The 25972-nt window shown below is 36.7% G+C and overlaps 1 protein-coding gene and 1 long non-coding RNA gene across 2 annotated transcripts in view; one reads left to right on the forward strand and one right to left on the reverse strand.

Moving 5' to 3' along the window:
• The first annotated feature begins 538 nt into the window (after positions 1 to 538).
• LOC123864423 overlaps positions 539 to 25972 on the forward strand; it is a 158324-nt gene continuing 132890 nt past the window's right edge. Inside the window, exon 1 of the mRNA XM_045904838.1 lies at positions 539 to 1006. The gene's annotated coding sequence lies outside the window, so the exon portion shown is untranslated. The remainder of the gene's footprint in view (positions 1007 to 25972) is intronic.
• On the reverse strand, positions 884 to 16856 carry LOC123864432. Its single transcript, XR_006795779.1, has 4 exons — positions 16817 to 16856; positions 16612 to 16613; positions 14209 to 14215; positions 884 to 1013 (listed from the first exon to the last, which is right to left on the reverse strand). It is a non-coding gene; the product is annotated as an uncharacterized LOC123864432 (long non-coding RNA).

Genomic DNA, 25972 nt, shown 5'->3' on the forward strand with positions numbered 1-25972 from the left:
AAAAATCTATTAAAACTATGCTCCTGAGAAAAGCATAATATTATAGAATTGAAGATTATTTAAATGATAAAAGAGCGTGGTATTGACCTGCAGCTCGCTCTAGCAATGCGCGGGAACTCGATTGCTTTTATACATGGCATAATTAATATTGTATGTATATCAAATCTTTGAAAAGAGCAACCGCCGAGTTTCTTGCTGGTTCTTCTCGGTAGGAAAGGCATTCCGAACCAGTGGTAGATGCTTTTGACGATTCAAAAGAACTTGTAAAAGTCTAATGAAGTAAAAATATTTTGAATTTGAATTTGAATTTGTAGGTAAAGTGCATTGCATGCTGGGAGTTGCGACATCTGAGGGCTGAGGACGCTCTGAGGGTGTCGGAGTGAAACGTACGTTGATTGAGTGTGTTCTAAAGGTGTGGTGATGTGTGTTGGTGGGGTGTATTGCTTGCTTTTCCTGCTTCTTTAGTAGTGGGTGGAAGAGCAGTGCATAGGTAACCAATTGCATGTTGTACATACGGATCTGTAAATTGGAAGAAGGAAGGAAATTTTCTGGGCAAAATATAAAAAAAGTCTAGCCGATCGAGTGTTCTCACCTGTGAATTCACGCATGATCTTTGACGGTGCCCCATTCGCAAAGCTGAAGCAACAAGCCGGCGCCAGCAGCCGCCATTTTTCCCCATCCCCAGTCCAGTTAGAAACGCCTCGCGTATCGTACGTGCGACGATGTCTTGCAACGTTGACGCGATCGTGACAAAGAATCTTACTTTCCGTGTTTATAATAGTTTTATATTCATTTAAAACTTGTTGTGTTGGTCTAAAATATTTTATTTATTCATCCACGAACTAGGAGTTTATTTTATAACAGTTTTGTTCAGTGCAAAAGTAATTTGAATTGTTACGGTCAGTTATTGTGGACCGTGGTACTTGTGATTTTGTGTTTCGAACTGGATTCTGATTGGACATTCATTAGATTTGGAACTTCGGAGACGAGTACCATATCGTTACAGGTGAAGTCTTTATTTAAATTGTACGCTGCTTTTGAACTAACGATTTAGGGCTTACCTACACTATAAGTAGGTACTTACCCAGCTACTTGAAAATAGGTAATCTTTTCAACGTTCATTTTACACCAAAAAGGCCAAATAAAGACCTACTTGTACTGAGGCAGTTTTAATTTTAATTGCATTTAAACGAGTGATTAAAAAATATTCTGACCGACGGCAAAACCGGGTAAAAGTAAAAGCTAAAAATTAAAAAAAAGACGGTAGGTACTAGGTAGTAGGTAGCTATATACCACATAGCAGTATAAAATGATGTAGATACCTATCTACATTGATTTATCATTATCCTAATCTTTGAGATTTTTTTGAAATTCGAACGTGAAGTTGCAACCTATTACTCGGAGGACCAACATTTCTAATTTATGTGGACATAGTCTACAATATCTAATAAACAGGTTTTTGAAAATATTTGTATGTAAGTACCAAAAATTATTAATAGTGAAAAGAATTAATAAAAAGAACAGGGAAGCACTTATTTCTTCAAGAGATAGGTATCTCTACAAATGGCAGTGGGGCGGTTGTAAAGGAAGAAGAATTTTAGGTAGGATACAACAAAAGCGAAAACCAACTTACCTATTATTTTGTTGCCTAAAGTTTACTGTAAGTAATTAGTGTGACCAATTTTTTTAACTAAATTAAATGTAAATGTGCAAAAGATGTTAAATATACCTATTTGGTACCAATTCAACTGTAGGCACACATATTTAAGCTAAATTAAATTGACAGCTCTATCCTAACCTTCGTAATATATGCCTCTATATGTATAAGTATCTCTTATTAGATAATATTGTACCTAGATAATAAATATAGTAAATATAGTATTTATGTAGAGACCTTTGTTCGAAAGTGGCAAAAGGAAAACCGCATCTAAGCCCGTAAAAGGGTTATTGAGGTCGAATAGAACAAAAACGTCGACCAACTGGCAGATGAGTCCCTACGATTTCAACTTGTTTCTATTGTTTGTTCTTATCAAAATTATCGTTAAATATTTTGCTAAATATTTTAGGTAGGCATTACATGCAAAAAGAAGGGAAAAGGAGTACCTAAGCTGAATTATAAAGGACGTTTTAGAGAAATGTTATATACTTACGAGTATATTACGCGTAAAGTCTGAGAACTACGCGTAAAATCTGAAAACTTAATTTTAATTGTAGCTACAATTTCTTAAGGTACGACTTGAGGGTAACTCAGATCTTTTTTCAGACGGAAGTAACATGCGTGTTACTTACTTCCACCTGTATTTAAAATGACTACCCAACAGAACAGTCGTTTTGAGGCTGCCATCTTTTATCGAGGTATTTTAAAGTAACTTGTACCCAATACTTAGATCCATATTATATAAAATCTCTATTTTTTACTTAGTAGACACATGATATGATTGATAACAAGTTTTTGCGACTTATTTTCAAAAATGGAATGCAGGACGCGTTAATTTTTACTTGAGCTGCGCGTAAAGGTTACAAGCATATTTTTTTTTCTAAAAGATAATTTGGGTTCGCAGGCACAACTTTTTCTCTTGGATTAAACTGCCGTAACCGTTTTCAGTCCATTTGTTGATAGACAGTGATAAGACTCCCTAACGCGTCTGTTGAACTTTCCCGTCCATTTTCTGCTGAATTTAGCGTTTTTACGTTTATTTCTTTCGCAACAACGTCCGACCGTTGTCCTTGTTTAGGAGTACTTTAGATCTGTTATTATTATCGATAGACAATCCATTAGTTAAGTACTCGTTTGATGGACGATCGCCCACGTTCCCTAACTTTTCGCTGAATTTTACTGTGTTGAATTTAGGTTCTTTTACCAATTTTCTCCATCTGCACAGTAACAGTAAGTATGATTGAAAACAAGGTTCAGAGCTTCAAGTTATCTTATATCAGCTATTGAGTTATGAAAACTTATAGATTGATTCTCTAATCGTCAATTTGTATGACGAACCAGAGCTAGCAAAATGGCTATAGGACGCTAGTATTTCCCCATACGTGATAGGACTAAATAGCAAACGATGAGTCAAGCAAGATCTCTCGCCGTATCCTTGCCATTTGAGATCCATACTATATATAAGCCATTTCCAAGCTGAAAGAAGATCTCTTAATAGAGATGCGTTAGCATTCTTTTTGATAGCAGCTTTCTATTTGATCAGCGGTAACTATAACTATCAGTTACTCACGAAGGTATTATACACTCTGTAATAAATCCAACGTTAGTAAAATTAGATTCTTTCACACGGTGTCATTTTTTTAAAAAGCGTGCCTCATCCATCAAGCATATTTTCACGGCACGGATTTAAAAAAAAAAAATTTTAATGTAATTTTATCACGACACCGCGTTACCATTAGCGGGGACAATGGCCGAGTCCGCATTATTGTTCACGTGAAATGATTTTCTACAAAACCTCGGCCTCTTTATTAAGATTCTACTAAGTAAATATTTAAAGTATAAAAAAATAATTAAAAGCAATACAGATATTTGTGACCTCAGTTACTTGTTTTCCATTTTATAAAAAAAAAACTCTGAAATCCTTGAAAATCGCCATTAAGCAAAACGTTTGTTAATTTGGCACCTAAGTTTAGTACAGAGGAGCCTGCATCCCGGGGAATGGGCATGGGCAGTGGATAGTCAGTAATAGGGGTCCCATTGAAACTCTAATAATAAGCTATAGGAACTAAAGAAATAAAATTCGAGACGTCCAAGTAAAAATCTAGAAAACCAACGGTTATACGGCTAGACATGTTGTTTGTCAACCATGCGTGCAAACCAGTTATGTCACGAATATTAATTACCAGTATTAGCGATTATAAATACTAACAAATATCTCGTATAGTCGAGTGTGCGTGTGAAAGAGACATTTTTTTCATATATTTATTGAGAAAATTCGTGTCGTAGTGAGCTGTTGGTTACTGGTTTTCATGACACGTTTACGCTTCACTACAATCTCAATGGTAGGTTCTTAAATCAGTATTGTTTTTGCTAACCTGAAAAATTATGTCCTATCTAACATACCTTGACTTAAAACATACCTTGACTTATGTTACACTTAAATACGATCTCACCTGATGGTAGGATTCTAATTGCGTCTGGACACCTACGCAATAATCTGAAAATTGTACAGAAACATGCTAATGTAGTTTATTTAAAGGTCCGGAAAACAGTCGTAAATCCTAATGGCTTTAAAACTATGATGGTGATGGTAACTTTAGTTAGTTGGTGGCTTGAGGATTATGTTACCATAATAATAATCATATCATTCAAATAAGAAAAGATAATTTTTTAACTGGCTTAGTGACTAATGTAATGATCCCACTTCCGATTTATATGAATGAAAAGAAAGAAAAAGAAAACATTTATTCGGATAAATCTTTTTCTTTCTCTTGACAGTAGTGCCCACAAACAAATAATCATCATCTAATAATATGGTTGTTTGTGACACCACCCATGAGTGAAACCCGATGGGAAATCGGAAGATTTTATTCACAAGATAAGTAGTAATATTGACTCGAATAATGAATTATGAGGCTTGTGTTTTAAACCTAAGTTATCACTATAGATAATGTACTTCAATCAACTTATCACCGATTATTTAGTTTCATGAAAATATTATTTTCTAGAGGCTAGAGGAAGTATTATCACTCTTCGACTTTTAGCCGCAACATATCTATAGGTACCTACCTACTACCTATGAGACCCGTGAGAATTAATTAAAGCTAAGCATTGGGATTAAAGGTGAATAAATCTTCGTATGTGCATGTTAAACACACTCGAAACGCTCGCTTCGTGTGTGAGGCCCAAACAAGTTGCAAATGAGATCATTTACCCACGCGGGCGGAAACACACACCACTATCCTGGCTAGGACCACCATTTCGTGATTTATGGTGGGAAATTATCATTAATCATGATCATTATCATTTGATTCTCGAATTTAAAGTTGAAACTCGTTGAGTTTTCGTTGGCCTGACACAGTTTAGATGATGTATTAAAGAGATAGGTTACATTTTAAAGCATAGGTACTTTTTGTAAATGTATTATTAACAAATTAACCAAATTCTATTCTATTTTTTTGAACTATTGTGGGTAGAAACACAAAAGTTAACTCAAAAAGTAGTACCTACACATTGTCTGTACCTACACTTTAGTTATCAACTTGGGTCAATGTTGCTCTAATGTAGTCGACTGCTGTACGCCGTCGCAACTAGGGCAGTTAGGGTGAGATCGCAGTTAAGGGCTAACTGGTATCAGAAATAAAATTAAAATTATTTATTTAAATTACTTAAAATCGAGACGTGTCCTAGCAAGTACAAGAAACCTAGTCGCCCTAACTGTACCACCGTTACTTTACTCAAACAGGTGTTCGATATTCGACAAGCGAATTTCATTCACCTTTTAACCGATTTTTCATTTGTTAAGTTATTATTTAGACCTGCTGGAGTTAGGTTCATAATAATTATGCCAGTTCGCGGTAAGAAGTTTGTATGAACGCATTGTCTTAAGCATTTCAGCGATAAGATACTTGTTTACCTTTTAAGTAAGTAAACTAAGGAAAACTAAAGCATAGAAAACTTGGCCAGCTGTTGAATAATGAAATTAATTACTAGCTTAATACTTAGCTTAACTAGCTTAATTTTAAAGAGCCTTTTTAAAGAAGTTAAAACAATTTAAGTTTTTAAATTATACCATAAGTGCTTAGTTTTTCTACGACTTTTCCACGACAGTACATTACATTATATAGAAATGCTTTTGTAAATGACAGTGTGCTTACCTACATAACAGATTTTTCTTAGAATAGAATAGAAATATTTTTATTCAATTAAACTTTCGGAATGCCTTTCCTGCCGAAAAGAACCAGCAAATAACTCGGCGGTTGCTCTTTTCTAAGATTTGATATAGGTAAGTACCTACTACAATATTATGCCGTATATAAAAGTAATTGCAGTCGCGCGCATTGCTGTAACGAGGTGCAGTTGAAATCCACGTTCTGTTATCATTTACATAATCTTTGATTGTACTTATAACATGCTTTTTTCAGGAGCATAGTTTTAAAAGATTTTTTAAACTTGTGGCTAAACTCTAGTCTTTCATGTATTACATTAAAGGCAACATTGTTTGCCTTGTACAGCCTTATTACATTAAAGCGTACATTGTATTTCTATTTAAACGCGTACATGTGACTTCGCACATGATGAAACTGAAGTCGATGCTAATCGAATCATTGCAGCGCCGGCCGTCTGTCAGTTGAATACAATATCCCCATTAATATAGGGTTGCCACCTCGCCGGTGACTTGGGGATTACGAGTATGGACAGACGAAAACACTGCTTATTCCATGTATCTTTTCTATTTCAACACGTGTATGTGACTTCGCACTTGATGAACCTGAAGTCGGCGCTAATCGAATCACTGCACAGCTGTCAGTTGAATAAAATATCCCCATTAATATAGGGTTGGCACCTCGTTGGCAATGACTCAGGCAATAGCTGGGTCTACACCGGACGATCCTCCGCGCTCCGATCGCGCGCGGTAGAAGCGCGATCCAAAGGCACGTTCGGTGTGGACTGTGGACGCCGTGTGCGCTCTTTGCCACGACGGATTTGCAGCTGACTTGATCCGACTTGGATCGGCTGGGGTTATTTGAAGCAGCGCGGCAGGATCGCAAGTTTAGGCTGGATCGGAAGAGTACGATCCACGTTCCACGCTCCACGATTCTGGATCGTTGATTGCAGATCGCCGATTCAAATTGGATCATCCGGCGTAGACCCAGCTTTGCGCTCGTACGAACATGCGATGTGAGGATTAAAAAAAATATTCTTTCTTTAAATAAATTTATAAAGACATATAATTTAAGTTTTTTTATTTAAGAGTGTGAAGATAAAAGCATTTAGGTACACTGTTCTTGATGGGTAATTTCTTTATTACTTATGGGTTACCAGAACTTGCACTAATTCTCAAATAACTCCCCTGGCTTAGTGTCTGTTGTGTAGACATTTGTTTTTCGAACGATTTGGCCGTAAAACTGAGACTTGTCCCGAAAAAGTGAATTGGTGGCAACCCTACACTAATTAGACGCTTCTAATTATCCAGTCACGCCATTTTAGATCTAATTGACTATAACACAACCCATATATTACCGTGAAATTCGAAAGACACCGAGGCTCCGTAGTTATTGTCATTCAGTGCGTGCTATTTAAAACTCTAGCCCGATAGATTTAGAGACTAATATGGCTTGAACACGTATCCCCTAAGTTACGTTAACCGTTTAAAAGTTAACTGTAGTCTATGGTTATGATCTAACGAGGTGCAATATCGACCTACTTCTATTGGTTCGGTTTCGACGTTGTATATGTAACTGATACTTTAATAGCTGTTAATACCTAGTTTAAATTTAGAATGACCGTTTGTGTCTCTATTATACTTAGGTCCGAGTAAATTCTATTGCTAATAGTTAGGTAAACTGAAGAAAGAAACAGATAGATACTAGATAGATAGTTCCGTTTGCTTTTCGGCACGAGATCATCATTCTAACGGACTCCAGTGTCTCAAAATATCTATGAAAAGTAGGTATGCTCCTAATAAAAGTACTTATATTACAGGTATAATCGAAGATTGTGTAAATGGTAAAAAAGCGAATTATATGCCTCGCCCATTGTTTAAATTCCTTTTTAACCCCCGATCCAAAAAGAGGGGTGTTATAAGTTTGACGTGTGTATCTGTGTATCTGTCTGTGGCATCGTAGCTCCTAAACTAATGAACCGATTTTAATTTAGTTTTTTTGTTTGAAAGGTGGCTTGATCGAGTGTTCTTAGAGCTATAATCCAAGACAATCGGTTCAGCCGTTTGAAAGTTATCAGCTCTTTTCTAGTTACTGTAACCTTAATTTTTAATTTGCACTTGTTTACATTTCATTTCTTTGTCATTGTCGAATATCAACCCTGTTTGTGTTATAGCTGTATTAAAAGTAACTAAGTATATATAGCCCAGTTCCAAGCCTTCAGAATACTACTATTATAAAACCCCTATTGTTTTAACGTACGAGTGCTTACGAGTATGATGGATTAGTGCATAACAAGCTCAAAACGGCTTTGAAGTTTCTGTGTGTCCAAAAAGATAATAGGTAGAGCTCTTTTGATACTATTTATTTGCATGGTAGAAGCCAAAAAGATGTGAGCTACACGTCCTTTTGAGAGGGAGATGTTATTAACTTTATCAGATGCCAAATACTTGACCATTTGGTCCGTACCTATACTAATATTGAAGTTGTTATAATGCATGAATTTTGAGATGAGAACGCTACTAGCACTAGCTATAATTTGCCCTATGAATCAACTGTCATACTATCAAAAGTACGGTTTACCCTTAGACGGAAGTCGTACCTACTTTTGACATGACAGTTGACGCGTGTGAGTAAATGTGGTAAGTGCGTTCTCAAAATGTATACACGTATGATGTTGTACGTGTTGCATAGAAAATTAACGTCTTGGTTTACTTAATAATAATAATTAATTAATTGATAGTGTAAACTGTAAACTTATTGTAATAATTAACGTGACATGATGTTGTAAAGATGCTTGGTACAAATAGTATTTTGTAAGACCCGTCGAAGATAGGGTTTCATAATAATTTCAATTACAATCAGAGCTAAGTTCGGAGTATCGCTACGCGTTCAAATTAAAAATGGAGTATCCAGTATCTAAAATAACTCAACAAGTTACGAAGATGAAGTTACAATAGGCTACACACTCTTAGCTCAAATTTCTAATGAGATAGTTCCGATAGGCGATGCGTGTAACACCGTAGCGTTTTAGTCTGGGGTGCAGTAACATCCATAAGGATTTCCCGATAGGAAAATGACAGCTCAAAGAACCGATAGACGTTGGAGTTCGAAGGTTCCATGGTGATTCTCTACTGGAAAACGCAGTGGATGAACTTTATCGATTAGCTTGAAGCCGCTAGAAGTCGAACAAGACGTGTTCTATGGATTTCCTTACAAAATACCTTTATCCAGACGAGTTTCCCACCGTCAAAGTTTTACGAGATGAGTTTTAAATATAATAGAGACTGACGGCTTAACTCTCAACTTTTGAAATACTTTAAGTATAAGTATTAAAACTCATAGCTTCATAATTTGATCATAGAATCAAAACTTTTGTATTAAATTGCTGAAACTTGTTGAAATTGGACCCCAATCTCTACACAGTTTGTCGGGGAGATTGAACAATTATCGAATATCTCAATTATTCACGCTTGGAAACTGCGACTAATTGAATTTAGCCGTAATAATTTTCTTAGAAATTAGGATTTTGTTTATTCGTTTTACAAATTTGATTATTTTTATCTAATTACTTACTTTATTAGTTACAACTTCTCACTCTCTCAATCTCCGTGCGGCTTATTTCTAATTTCTGAGGGTTATGACCCAGTTCCATTCATCACTGCACACAATGGAAGGGGTTATCTTGAGATAATAATGCGGTGGGCTTCCGAATCCTTCTACATTTCTAGACTATAAGAGCACGGTTTCGCCTGTTTAATGATTAGAAGATGTTAGTGAAATAACAGAGACTGTAGGCATAGAGAAAACAAAAAGATCAAATTCTCACCCCCAACGTCGGAACGGGATGATTGAGTTTTGGATCTAGCTTCTCTAATTTTGTAGATTTTCTTGCATACTCTTTAACCAACATTTTTGGGTGTCCTTTTCTTTTTGTTTCTGTTTTGTAACTCTTAGTTGTAGGAATCATTTCCTAATTCTACTTTTACTTTCATCATCATGATTTACCCTTTGCCGACCCTCTACTGAGTACGAGTCTGCTTTCTCTCCCTTTTTTCTTTTACTTTACTGCACTTCTACCTACTAAGGTACCAAAAATTTCCCTCACTGCCTCATAATGCTTTCTTCATAATCCGTCACCGCTTGCGTCAATGGACGCCTTTGTATCGGTTACTGAAGATAACAATCGCGTTTCTTATATGGAAAGCGATTCGCGTTCCGCTTTTGTGACGCCACTTCTTTGTATTTTACATACAACTTGGACATATGACCACATGTTTTAGTGGGCAGTTGTTTGCTAAGGATTTACATAACCAAGCTGTTTGAGATATAGCTTCTGATAACTATTTTGGACCTCTGACAACAGATAAGTATGTTGTATCTTGTTTTTGCTTATTCCGTAGTTTATAGGTGTAACTAATGTAAGATATTGTAATATTGTGTAAATGTGTTTTCTTACTGATCGTTATGGGTGGAATAGAAAGAAAAACTTATTTTTGATATCATATTTTTCTTGTGCATCAGTTTAAGTTTCCTCTGACAGTCTGTGAAAAATGTCATACTGTACATTTCATCAGTCTAATTTGACCATATTTTGTCCTTGAGGTCTGTCTTAATTTTATCTGGTTATAAACATTTATTTAATCTTCAGAATTCGAAATACTTCTATAAACAATTTTTTAAAATCAAAAGAAAACCATTGTTAGGTAGGTAGAGGTACCTACTTAAAATTGTAATCTTTACCGCTTGTTTCATTAACTACGTAAAGTATTAACGCTAAATGGCTCTTACAAAAAATCTTTATTTATGTTTTGGTTGTTTGCCTACTTAAATAAAAAATGCCATTGACAAAAGGACTCATCCAATTACCAACTTATTCGCAGATATAATAATTTTAGGGACCTTTCAGCGAAGAATTCTCTTTCTTTGAAAATTTATTTAGGTAAGATAAGTATTACGAATCGTTTGGTTCCCAGTAAAATTTATTCTAAAGCGCCCTTTAAAAGGTTAAGGTGTTCCAATTGGCATTCTCTAAAACTTGACATCGAGAAACACACCTAAGCGAGGATGTAGCACCGCATATCACTCTCGTTATCTATTATAGTTACTATGGTAATAAACTATAAACAGGAAAGATTTTTTCTGTAATCAATAAACTCTAAAACAAGTTAACTGATTTCAAAATTCTTTCACCATTATAAAGCTCTTTAAACCGCCAAGTTGCATATATTTAGATTGGACGTTTACTTGTTTTGCGATCTCTGTACTTTCTAAATTCTAATGCCTTCATAGTCTTATATATTATTTTTACGCCCCCGTGGTCCAGTACTTTGGTAGAGGAGATATGTTGCAGGTAGCTTCTCCCCGAGTGTAGAGTTCGCCTTACTAGCCTGTATGTCGGTTTCAGTCATGAAATATAGGTCTAACCTAGTTTTATTACAATAGAGGCACTCAGCGATGTAAATAACCTTATTTATTATCTAAAACGCCTACCGTGGAAAATATACTTAGAATACATATTATAATAAATCCTATCTAGTCTCATAGGTACCATTAGGTAGGTAAGTACTTCAGTGTAATAATATGTATGTGGTTAATAATATTAGTATACATAATAATATTTTAAAGGCGTATTTGTATTACAAAATTTCATGCTTCATACTCAAAATGTTTTTTTCAACCTTTTCAGTTACCCGCTCTACCAGAACCACGAATCCTACTACTTGAATTGATGTAAAGCCGGCCGACTGAAACGGCCTAATGGATCCTCTTGTATTATGCCCGCTACTCCGCGTGGATATAGTTTTTTTTTTAAATCCCGTGGATTTTCTGGGATAAAAGTAGCCTATGTGTTAATCCAGGGTTTAGTCTATTTCCATTCTAAATTTCAGCCGAATCCGTCCAGTAGTTTTTGCGTGAAAGGGTAACAAACATACACACATACACACAAACTTTCGCCTTTGTAATATTAATGTGATGTGATGATACGGGATACATATTGTGATTCGTGATCTTGTATCGAGGTAAAGTGACAGTATCACGAAGTATCGCCATGTAGGTATCCCAATTTCTTGAAATCCAGAGCTGTACCTATTGACAGTGCATGAAGTCAATGGGCGTGCCAAGGCGGACCATGGTACTGACTTTTCACATGGTACATGGACTATACTTATTATAAAAGCTTTATTATACAAATTCAAATTGAATAGCGCCCACTGCAGTGGTAGAATTTTGTTTACTTACTCAAAAACTTTATATAGGCACCAATTCAGGGCCTGTTTTTATATTTTTGTTTTCTCAGTGTCGCGCTTTAAATTAAACATTCATTAAATTGGATTAAAACCAGTTTAAGAGCAAATGGTGTTTATCGACAAAATGTAAATTGTAAATTTTCATTATATTCTGCTCGTAAAAAAATAATTAAATGAGCTTAAGTAAAATTTTACAGAAAATATTAAATACAGCGGACATTTTAATCCCGGAAATTAAAAGTGGCGTGTGAAAATAAACAGTTTAAATACGACCATTCGCTTTATATGTAAAATTGCATTTACTTCCGCTAACGAGATGTACTGATGACGTCATTATGACGTGGACCATGTTTATGTAATTAGGCTACAGGAGTAGGTAGGTATTCAGAACGTTTTTATAGCTGATCGATTGCATCTAACTTACAAGTTAGCCCTTGACTACATTTTCACCTGGTGGTAAGTGATGAATGAAGATGCAGTCTAAGATGGAAGCAAGCTAACCTGGAAGGGGTAGTTTTTATTAAACCCATACTCCTTTGGTTTCTAGTTTCTACACGGTATCGTGCCGGAACGCTAAATCGGTTGACGGCACGGCTTTGCCGATAGGGTGGTAACCAGCCACGGCCGAAGCCTCCCACCAAACCAGACTAGAGATTTAGAATTTATAAAATTTCAAAGTTCTGGTGGGAATGGAACCTGGGACCTCCTACTAATAAGACCACAGCGCAACACTGCGCCAAGATTATCGTCAAATACGATGAACAAAGAGAGTAACTAAATCAGTCGGCAAGTTAATCGCAGCGTGTAAAGGTAGCCTTATACTGGACAAACGTTAATTTTGTGCCATGTTGACAAAGCGAAGCTCTAATTCCGTGGACATACATAGTACCTACAAACTAATATTAGTGCTACGAAAGCAATCTAAATTGTCTAGTTAACTTGTCTTTTACTAATGAAAAAATTTACGCAATGATTAATTTTAAAATATATTTATTATTTAATGTACAGAATTAGGTATTAAGTAATTGACAATTCTAAAAAATTAAATTAATTCTAAATTAAAATAAAACTAAAGTGAAATAATTATTAAATTAAAAATTAAAATAAATTAAATTAAATCTAAAAATTCATCGGGACCTTGTTTCGATTATTATTATAGAAAGTTACCCCTACAATGCTGTATCTACTTACTTAATTTGTGATTTTTTGTGTCCCATAATTTTGAATTATCTTATGGAAACACTGTCACTACTGCGAAGTATGGTTTAAATAAGCTGTCACAATTATTCCGTCGCCTTTTAAAAGGGACTTTGAAATAGGTATTTCTTGTCTTAGGTCCTCGTTCAAAGATACCTCTTTTGTACGAGTACTTTCGCACGCTTTGAGGGCTATCTTCGTTCGTAAAGTGCCATTTATAATAGACTACTGGTAAGATTTTATTTTAGTTTTCTTCTAGATTTCTAAATGTTAGATATTAAAATGGGGGGGTTCCTATTTTAGATACTCCGACCGCGGGCAGTTCGGTGAAAATTAAAATTCCAAATATTTTTATTCAATTAGATTTTACAAGTGCAAATTTTTATTCCTTATCCCGTAGGAGTTTTTCAAAATCCGGCCTTATCATATTATTTCGGACAACTATATCATCTTGTATTGCATCTAATCTAGATAGTTTCAACATTTATGTATCGTTTATATATACCTATATCTAGACTTTTTAATAAATTCCGTCCAGACCTTATCGGCGTCGGCGACATGACATGCGCTAAAAGGTTGTACAGTTTATTTTCGGTGTACTCAAGGCTGCCGCTTACTTTGCGCAATTACTTAATTCGGCGCGGGTAGGTTTACCACAAGTTTTGATAATAATCCACCAGCCCTTTTTAGTACAAGCACCGGCAGAGGCGAGGTGCTTTTCTTGTGTTAACAATTAAACTCTCAGATAGTAAAATCAACCCGTATAATGCAATGTAAATCGGTCGGAGCGCAAACAGCAACTGAAGCTTGTCGTTCCACGCCACGTCCTCGCCCTAGCGCCATCTTTTTCGTCTCGATGGAGGGGGCTCTGACGTCACGACCACAGCATAACCACCAACACCAAGCAACACCGAACGTGAGAACGAGGTGTTGCCAACACGGCCATGCTGCATGGTGCCCGCCCCGGGCACCCCACGAGTCGGGATAAAATTACTGCAAAATAAACCACCGTTAACACCTGATTCACATTACCTACTTGTAAGGATCCTTCCTAACTTCCTAAGGAATATTGCCCATTCATTGTCACTTATCACTTCACAATCATACGACAGCTCGCAACTTAACAAGACACCTCCACTATGTACTCGTAAGATCCAGGAATATTGTCCATTCGTTATCACTCATCACAACAACAGCTTTCAATTTAAAGAACAAAACAACCGCATCTAAAGGGACTTTGCCACACTTAGGGGACCAGATTTGTCGTAGTTGAAAACCAACTGCACTTAAAGAGCGTTTCGCTCACTTAAATGCAGCAAGTTGGTCAAGACCACTTGCACTTAAAGAACATTTCGCTCACTTAAGCGTACCAAGTTGGTGAAGACCACTTGAAGATCACTTGCACTTAAAGAACATTTCGCTCACTTAAGTGTACCAAGTTCACCTTCAAGTTCCAAGCATCATAGAAGACCACTTGAAGACCACTTGCACTTAAAGAGCATTTCGCTCACTTAAGCGTACCAAGTTCGCCATCAAGTTCTAAGCATTATAGAAGACCACTTGAAGACTACTTGCACTTAAAGAGCATTTCACTCACTTAAGCGTACCAAGTTCGCCATCAAGGTCAAGCATCGTAGAAGATCACTTGAAGACCACTTGCACTTAAAGAGCATTTCACTCACTTAAGCGTACCAAGTTCGCCTTCAAGTTTAAGCATCGTATTCCAATGTGATATTTTATATTCATGGTACAATATTCCCAATTATCTTTCGAATATTTTATCAAAGTTCAAGCTTCGTATCCCAGTGTGATATCTTATATCCATGGTGCAATATTCCAACTAATTAATCTTCCAAAATTTTATCACGGCTCGCTGTATCAATTATGTTGCTATACATACTTAATTTTAAATAGATTACTCAACATAATACACAAGGTAGCCTTGCCAACACGGTTTTTAATACTCCATGAATATTCTTTAAAGAAGCAATGCATTAGCACTCACGATTAAAATCAGATCATACCTCTTTACTAAATCTCAAAATTCTTTACTAAATTCTGAACACATACTCAATGCCATAGCATCGTGCACCTACACAGTGCTCCGACACTATTCATCCACGTATGCAATCACCACACTATCTTTATCTACCGCGCATCCACGCAAGGGATCACCGGTGCCTAGTTCACCATAATACAAGGTATTTGATCTCATAAGAATCATATTTGATCCTATCCATTTTATTTTAACTATCAATGCTTTATTATTATAAACGGATCATTTGATTGTAAAGCTGGTGCTATCAAAGTTAACTTTAAATAATTATTATCATACTAAAACTATCACTTTTTAAAATAATCAATATCTTAACTGCAGTTTTATTAATGATTTCACTAGTTCACTGCATTATTAATTACGAGGGTTGGTCACCAAATATAATCTTATAACCCACAAACTATTTTAATTCATGAATTACTCTAGTATCAAACAATAATAATAATTGGTATTTCATATTCCATATATGCAAATATTAATTACGCTATCTCAAATAATTATTAGGCTAATTAAAAATGATAAACAGAGAGTCATGGATTATGAGCGACACCGATGCATGCCACTGCCAAAACCAAGACTTTCTTTTTAACTCATTCATCTGTTCATTCACGCAGGGAATTCATCTCCTGCCACTGTATGCTATCTAATATTTCTATTCGCACAATATACTCTTACTGTCACTCTTTATTATTTTCGGCCTGTCCTGATTATAGCACAGAATTGCAGCTGAGAGCATAAAAATGTTGCATTTGTCTACCCTCTTATTGTAATCTTTTAAATGAGAATTTCTCAAGTTAATAATACCCACTTAGCTATCCGGACAAGAATATTTCTTTGTTCAACGCAAATGTGAAGCTTTTACCCAAATTTGTAATATTAGGTATTAACTACCAACATAAATCATAGTTATTTTTTTTTTTAAATATTATTCTAATTTGCATTATTAATGATATACTATGACTTTACAAGCTAAATAAAGCTTCATTATCATATTATACACACCACAATCCGTAATTATTATTTGTTTTTGAAGCAGGTACCCAACAAATGCAAAAAAACTTTTGAATTGAACAGACTACAGGCAATAGTTCTAACTCTGAAGAGAAATATTACTTTCATCGTTACTAGTCTGTCTGTGTCTATTTTATTAAAATATAATGTACAATCCTTTTACCTTCGTTCTAGTTCAATCTAATCGACTTGTACATGTATACAAAACGGTTCTCTGTTTGGATGGACAAAAAATAGCTAAAATGCTTTTAGAGGTCAATGTGTATACGAGTCTACTACTATTACATTACTTTTCTCGGGGATAAACCAAATCGGATCACTCTGTTACATTCCGTCCAAGCAAGTTATTACTCCCTAGTACCCAATAGGTACATACCTATAACTAGTGTTTTGCTCGGTGCGCGAGCTGCTAAAGCAGCTCGCGTGACGTGGGTATGTTAACTTTATTATATTTAATAACCCAATTTATTTATTAAGATACACAATTCATCACAAAAACCCACAAAACGACACCCATATCAATTTTTTTCTTAAAAAGTGCATGTCCGCCATCTTGGATTTCAAAATAAATGTCGTTATCAAAATCAGCACGCTAGAAAACTCTGAAAACGACATCCATATCATTTTTTGTAAAAACGGGGTAGTTGAGGTTAATAAAGTAGGTGCGTGGGTGCGCGGACCACTAAAGTGGTCCGCGAGCATGCAGAGTTTGTTCCACCGAGTAGACCTTCGGATCCTGATCACCTTTTGCCAAGAAACCACTCTTCCATCTTTTATAGCCTCCGAGATAGACAACGACGAAATTTGTACGGCGGCCATCTTGTTTTTCCAATATTTTCCACTTTTTTTATTGATCGTTTACTACTTTCTTCAAAGGTTGCGAGTTTCAACGAAATCGGTTGGAAAACAAAAGAGTTGCAAAAATCACGTCGGTCGCCATCTTGTTTTTCTGAAATGTCATAATTTTTCCCTACTCGCCTCCCCCACCCAAACACATCTCTTCTACATTATTGTATCGTTTTCCGTCTCTTTCTAGGAGAATGAGACATTCAATATTCGCCATACAAAATGTATGGAAAATTAAATTCCGCCATTTTGAATTTTTTTCTGTTCATCGAGTAGACCTTTGGATCCTGATCCTCTTTTGCCAAGAAACCACACTTCCATTTTTAATACCCTCCGAGCTGGAGACCGGCAAAATTTGTATGGCGGCCATTTTTTCTTCGCCATTTTGAATTTTTTTTCAGCTTTTTGGCAATTGGATGACGTCATGAATGACATTTGGTCGAGCACCCCCCACCTATCTTCAATACCTTGAGCGGACCCTTCACCCGTCTCCGACATCCTCGATCATCAGCTATTTCCAAATTTTTCCTCGATTTTTTTTTTGTTTTCTATATGAAACCATCAGTGAAAAAAAATAATTTCATACAAAATTTTACAGGAGGAGTTTTTGGGGAAAATCTCGAAAATTTCCCCAAATGTGGCAACACTGTTTACATATTTCGATACTGCTGGTTGAGTCACACAATCGATTGATACATGTCGACTTTCCAAAATGTTGCCAACTGCCACAAAAACATGATCAAAATATCGGAAAATTTAAAGAAAATACAAAATGGCCACCAACTCTTTTTGCAGAAGCAAATTAGATAATTTTACAACTTTCCCATTAACTACAGGATATACCGCTCCCGATAACGTTTCAATCTCTCATCTCGCTCGCATCCACGCGAAATGATCGTCCCTGAAAAAGACAATGTCGAAAATCACTTTTGCTTCGATAAATTCCAGTGTTGCCAGTCCTTGGTGACGAAAATACTCAAATGTCATTTGTACGAGCAAAACACGTAATCGTTCATACTCGGATTTTGCAAAAAGTCCGTATTTCAATTTTTTACATTTTCCCAAAAACCTTGAAATTTCCCGAAAAATGGGGTAATTTTTCCCCACCAATCTATACCTCGAGTCTATGCGTACAACCGCTTCATAGAAGCCGAATCGCTCCGATGTCGCCAACTTTGAGATATTTAACTTTTAAAATTGCGATTTTTCGTACCTCTAACATAATGGCCGCCATGACAGCCGCCATCTTGAATTTTTAAAAACTACTCCCGTTCTGTCAAAATTCAGGATAATCCTAGACGAAACCAGAAAAAAATAATTATTATCAATTTCCCGTTTCGGATCTGTGGCGCCGCGGTTCGGGGTCGAAAATTCAAAATTTTCAAAACGCTACGGGTCGGCCGCCATCTTGTTTTTTCAATTTTTTCGACATTTCCCATTAATCGTTTACTATTTTCTTCAAATATTGCAAAATTCAATGAAATCGGTTGGAAAACAACAGAGCTGCAAAAATCACCTCAGCCGCCATCTTGTTTTTCTGAAATGTCATAATTTTTCCCCAGAGGGTTCCCGAATCCGAACACATCTTCCCTACATCATTATATCATTTTCCGTCTCTTTCTAGGAGAACAATTATGTCAATGAGTCAGTCAGTCAGTGGTAATTGAGCTATATATAGTATAATAATAACTAGTTTTTGCTCGGTGCGCGAGCTGCTAAAGCAGCTCACGTGACGTGGTTGGGTTGACAAGTATTAAAACGATAGTATTTATTAAGATACAAAATTAACTGCGAAAACACAATAAAACGACACCCATATCGATTTTTTCTTAAAAAATGCATGTCCGCCATCTTGGATTTCAAAATAAATGTCGTTATCAAAATGAGCAACCTGGAAAACTCTGAAAACGACATCCATATCATTTTTTGTAAAAACGGGGTAGTTGAGGTTAATAAAGTAGGGTGCGTGGGTGCGCGGACCACTAAAGTGGTCCGCGAGCATGCAGAGTTTGTTCCACCGAGTAGACCTTCGGACCCTAATCATCTTTTGCCAAGAAACCACTTTTCCATCTTTTATATTCTCCGAGATAGACACCGACGAAATTTGTACGGCGGCCATCTTGTTTTTCCAAAATTTTCCACTTTTTCTATTAATCGTTTACTACATTCTTTAAAGATTGCGAGTTTCAACGAAATCGGTTGGAAAACAAAAGAGTTGCAAAAATCATATAGGCCGCCATCTTGTTTTTCTGAAATGTCGTAATTTTTCCCTACTCATATCGCGCACCAAAACATATCTCCCCTACATTATCGTATCGTTATCCGTCTCTTTCTAGGAGAATGAGGCATTCAATATTCGCCATACAAAATGTATGGAAAATTAAATTCCGCCATTTTGAATTTTTTTTCTATTCATCGAGTAAACCTTTGGATCCTGATCCTCTTTTGCCAAGAAACCGCACCTCCATCTTTTATACCCTCCGAGCTGGACGCCGGCGAAATTAGTATGGCGGCCATCTTTTTTTCGCCATTTTGAATTTTTTTTCAGCTTTTTGGCAATTGGATGACGTCATGAATGACATTTGCTCGAGCACCCCCCACCTATCTTCAATACCTTAAGCGGGCCCTCCACCCGTCTCCGAAACCCTCAATCATCAGCTCTCTCACTAATTTTGGCTTACTAAGTTTTTGTTCTCTATACGACACCATCAGTGAAAAAAAAAATTTTCATACAAAATTTTACAGGAGTTTCTTAGTTGAAAATCTCGAAAATCTCCCCAAAACTGGCAACACCGACTGCATATCTCTATACTGCCAGCCGAGATACACAATCGATTCATACATACTGACTTTCCAAAATGTTGCCAACTGCCTCAAAAACGTGGTCAAAATTTCGAAAAATTAAAAAAAATACAAAATGGCCGCCAACTCGTTTCACAGAAAGATTTTACACGGTTTCATAATTTTCCTATTAACTACAGGATATACCGCTCCCGATGACGTTTCAATCTTTCCTCTCGCTCGCACCCACGCGAAAGGGGATACCGTGAAAAAGACCGTGTCGAAAATCACTTTTACTTTGATAAATTCCAGTGTTGCCAGTTTCCGGTGACAAAAATACCCAAATGTCATTTGTACGAGCAAAACACGTAATCGCTCATACTCGGATTTTGCGAAAAGTCCGTATTTCGATTTTTTACAGTTTCCCGAAAATCTTGAAATTTCCCGAAAAATGGGGTAATTTTTTTCCTCCAATCTATACCTCGAGCCTATACGTACAATCGCTACATAAAAGCCGAATCGCTCCGATGTTGCCAACTTTCAGATATTTAACTTTTAAAATTGCGTTTTTTCGTACCTCTAACAAAACGGCCGCCACGACAGCCGCCATCTTGAATTTTTAAAAATCACTCCCGTTCTGTCAAAAAACAGGATAATCGTGGGTGAAATCAAAAAAAATAATTATCCTCGATTACCCCGTTTCGGATCTGTGGCGCCGCGGTTCGGGGTCGAAAAATCAAAATTTTGAAAACGCTACGGCTCGGCCGCCATTTTGTTTTTTCAATTTTTTCTACTTTTTTTATTAATTTTTAACCAATTTCTTGAAAGTTTGCAAAATTCTACGAAATCGGTTGGAAAACAACGGAGCTGCAAAAATCACCTCGGCCGCCATCTTGTTTTTCTGAAATGTCATAATTTTTCCCCAGAGGGTTCCCGAAACCGAACACATCTCCCCTACATCATTATATCATTTTCCGTCTCTTTCTAGGAGAACAATTATGTCAATGAGTCAGTCAGTGAGTCAGTGGTAATCGAGCTATATATAGTATAACTAGTGTTTTGCTCGGTGCGCGAGCTGCTAAAGCAGCTCGCGTGACGTGGTTAGGTTGACTTTATTATATTTAACCAAATTTATTTATTAAGATACACAATTCACCACAAAAACACATAAAACCCACACCCATATCAATTTTTTCTTAAAAAGTGCATGTCCACCAGCTTGGATCTAAAAATGAATGTCATTATCAAAATCAGCACCCTGGAAAACTCTGAAAACGACATCCATATCATTTTTTGTAAAAACGGGGTAGTTGAGGTTAATAAAGTAGGGTGCGTGGGTGCGCGGACCACTAAAGTGGTCCGCGAGCATGTAGAGTTTTTTTCACTGAGTAGACCTCCGGATCCTGATCATATTTTGCCAAGAAACCACTCTTCCATCTTTTATAGCCTCCGAGATAGACACCGACGAAATTTGTACGGCGGCCATCTTGTTTTTCCAAAATTTTCCACTTTTTCTATTAATCATTTACTACTTTCTTCAAAGATTGCGAGTTTCAACGAAATCGGTTGGAAAACAAAAGAGTTGCAAAAATCATATAGGCCGCCATCTTGTTTTTCTGAAATGTCATAATTTTTCCGTACTCATATCGCGCATCCGAACATATCTCCCATACATCAATGTATCGTTTTCCGTCTCTTTCTAGGAGAATGAGACATTCAATATTCGCCATACATTTTCTATGGGAAAATAAATTCCGCCATTTTGAATTTTTTTTCTATTCATCAAGTAGACCTTCGGACCCTGATCATCTCATGCCAAAAAACCACACTTCCATCTTTTATACCCTCCGAGCTGGACACCGGCGAAATTTGTATGGCGGCCATCTTTTCTTCGCCATTTTGAATTTTTTTTCAGTTTTTTGGCAATTGGATGACGTCATGAATGACATTTGCTCGAGCACCCCCCACCTATCTTCAATACCTTGAGCGGACCCATCACCCGTCTCCAATATCCTCAATCATCAGCTCTCTCCATAATTTTGGCTTACTAAGTTTTTGTTTTCTATATAACACCATCAGTGAAAAAAAAATTTTTCATACAAAATTTTACAGGAGTTTCTTAGTTGAAAATCTCGTAAATCTCCCCAAAAGTGGCAACACTGTTTCTATATTTCGATATTGCCGGCTGAGTCACACAATCGATTCATACATATTGACTTTCCAAAATGTTGCCAACTGCCTCAAAAACGTGATCAAAATTTCGAAAAATTAAAAAAAATACAAAATGGCCGCCAACTCGTTTCACACAAAGATTTTACACGGTTTCATAATTTTCCTATTAACTACAGGATATACTGCTCCCGATGACGTTTCAATCTTTCCTCTCGCTCGCACCCACACGAAAGGGGATACCGTGAAAAAGACCGTGTCGAAAATCACTTTTACTTTGATAAATTCCAGTGTTGCCAGTCTCCGGTGACAAAAATACCCAAATGTCATTTGTACGAGCAAAACACGTAATCACTCATACTTGGATTTTGCTAAAAGTGCGTATTTCGATTTTTTACAATTTCCCGAAAATCATGAAATTTCCCTAAAAATGGGGTAATTTTTTCCCACCGATCTATACTTCGAGTCTATACGTACAACCGCTTCATAGAAGCCGAATCGCTCCGATGTTGCCAACTTTGAGATATTCGAATTTTAAAATTGCGTTTTTTCGTACCTCGAACAAAACGGCCGCCATGACAGCCGCCATCTTGAATTTTTTTAAACCACTCCCGTTCTGTCAAAATACAGGATAATCGTGGGCGAAACACGAAAAAATAGTTATCCTCGACTACCCCGTTTCGGATCTGTGGCGCCGCGGTTCGGGGTCGAAAAATCAAAATTTTCAAAACGCTACGGCTCGGCCGCCATCTTGTTTTTCCAATTTTTTCCACATTTTCTATTAACCGTTTACTACTTTCTTTAAAGATTGTAAAATTCGATGAAATCGGTTGGTAAACAACGGAGCTGCAAAAATCACATCGGCCGCCATCTTGTTTTTCCGAAATGTCATAATTTTTCCCCAGTCGACTCCCCCATCCGAACACAACTCCCCTACATCATTATATCATTTTCCGTCTCCTTCTAGGAGAACAATTATGTCAATGAGTCAGTGAGTGGTAATCGAGCTATATATAGTATAAAACTAGTTTTTGCTCGGTGCGCGAGCTGCTAAAGCAGCTCACGTGACGTGGTAAGGTTAACTTTATTATATAAAACCAAATTGATTTATTAAGATACATAATTCACCCCGAAAAACCCCATAAAATGAAAGGCATTTCTATTTTTTGTAGAAAATGTAAGTCCGCCATCTTGGATTTGAAAATAAATGTCATTATCAAAATCAGCACCCTGGAAAACTCTGAAAACGATATCCATATTATTTTTTGTAAATTAGGATAATAATTTAGTAGGGTGCGTGGGTGCGCGGACCACTAAAGTGGTCCGCGAGCATGCAGAGTTTGTTTCACCGAGTAGACCTTCGGACCCTGATCATCTTTTGCCAAGAAACCACTCTTCCATCTTTTATAGCCTCCGAGATAGACACCGACGAAATTTGCACGGCGGCCATCTTGTTTTTCCAAAATTTTCCACTTTTTCTGTTAATCGTTTACTACATTCTTTAAAGATTGCGAGTTTCAACGAAATCGGTTGGAAAACAAAAGAGTTGCAAAAATCATATAGGCCGCCATCTTGTTTTTCTGAAATGTCATAATTTTTCCCTACTCATATCGCGCACCAAAACATATCTCCCATACATCAATGTATCGTTTTCTGTCTCTTTCTAGGAGAATGAGACATTCAATATTCGCCATACAAAATGTATGGAAAATTAAATTCCGCCATTTTGAATTTTTTTTTCTATTCATCGAGTAGACCTTCGGGCCCTGATCATCTCTTGCCAAGAAACCACACTTCCATCTTTTATACCCTCCGAGCTGGACGCCGGCGAAATTTGTATGGCGGCCATCTTTTCTTCGCCATTTTGAATTTTTTTTCAGCTTTTTGGCAATTGGATGACGTCATGAATGACATTTGCTCGAGCACCCCCCACCTATCTTCAATACCTTAAGCGGGCCCTTCACCCGTCTCCGATATCCTCAATCATCAGCTCTCTTCATAATTTTGGCTTACTAAGTTTTTGTTTTCTATCTGACACCATCAGTGAAAAAAAAAATTTTCATACAAAATTTTACAGGAGTTTCTTAGTTGAAAATCTCGAAAATCTCCCCAAAAGTGGCAACACCGGTTGCATATCTCCATACTGCAAGCCGAGATACACAATCGATTCATACATATTGACTTTCCAAAATGTTGCCAACTGCCTCAAAAACGTGATCAAAATTTCGAAAAATTAAAAAAAATACAAAATGGCCCCCAACTCGTTTCACAGAAAGATTTTACACGGTTTCATAATTTTCCTATTAACTACAGGATATACCGCGCCCGATGACGTTTCAATCTCTCCTCTCGCTCGCACCCACACGAAAGGGGATACCGTGAAAAAGACCGTGTCGAAAATCACTTTTACTTTGATAATATACGGCGCTGCAATTGCTTGTATACAGTATGGCATATTATTGTAAATTGTACATTTGAAAAGAGCAACCGCCGAGTTTCTTGCTGGTTCTTCTCGGTAGGAACAGCATTCCGAACCAGTGGTAGATTATTTTGACGATTCAAAAGCACTTGTAAAAGTTTAATTGAATAAAAATAATTTGAATTTGAATTTGAATTTGAATAAATTCCAGTGTTGCCAGTCTCCGGTGACAAAAATACCCAAATGTCATTTGTACAATCAAAACACATAATCGCTCATACTCGGATTTTGCTAAAAGTCCGTATTTCGATTTTTTACAATTTCCCGAAAATCTTGAAATTTCCCTAAAAATGGGGTAATTTTTTCCCACAGATCTATACCTCGAGTCTATACGTACAACCGCTTCATAGAAGCCGAATCGCTCCGATGTTGCCAACTTTGAGATATTTAACTTTTAAAATTGCGTTTTTTCGTACCTCGAACAAAACGGCCGCCATGACAGCCGCCATCTTGATTTTTTTTAAACCACTCCCGTTCTGTCAAAATACAGGATAATTGTGGGCGAAACACGAAAAAATAATTATCCTCGACTACCCCGTCTTGGATCTGTGGCGCCGCGGTTCGGGGTCGAAAATTCAAAATTTTCAAAACGCTACGGTTCGGCCGCCATCTTGTTTTTCCAATTTTTTTCACATTTTCTATTAACCGTTTCCTATTTTCTTTTAAGATTGTAAAATTCGACGAAATCGTTTGGAAAACAACGGAGCTGCAAAAATCACGTCGGCCGCCATCTTGTTTTTCCGAAATGTCATAATTTTTCCCCAGTAGACTCCCCCATCCGAACACAACTCCCCTACATCACTATATCATTTTCCTTCTCTTTCTAGGAGAACAATTATGTCAATGAGTCAGTCAGTCAGTGGTAATCGAGCTATATATAGTATAAAATAATAACGTAAAAATAAATTCGCTTAACGCAATTGAATCAAAAGGAATGCTTTTTATTACCTTTTTGTAATTCTGCTAAAAACCCTTGTATCAACAAAAAATTTCAGCTTTATCTTTAAACTAGTGTTTTGCTCGGTGCGCGAGCTGCTAAAGCAGCTCGCGTGACGTGGTTATGTTATTTTTTTTTTTGTATTAAACCGAATTTATTTATTGAGATAGACAATCCACCCCGAAAAACCCATGAAACGACACCCATGTCAATTTATTCTTAAAAAGTGCATGTCCACCATCTTGGATCTAAAAATGAATGTGATTATCAAAATCAGCACCCTAGAAAACCCTGAAAACGACCTTCACATTACTATTTTTAAAAACAGAGTAGTTGAGGATAATAATTTAATAGGGTGCGTGGGTGCGCAGACCACTAAAGTGGTCCGTGAGCATGCAGAGATTGTTTCACAATTAGACCTTCAG

The sequence above is a fragment of the Maniola jurtina genome, chromosome 4 (assembly GCF_905333055.1).
Source record: "Maniola jurtina chromosome 4, ilManJurt1.1, whole genome shotgun sequence".
NCBI lineage: Eukaryota > Metazoa > Arthropoda > Insecta > Lepidoptera > Nymphalidae > Maniola > Maniola jurtina.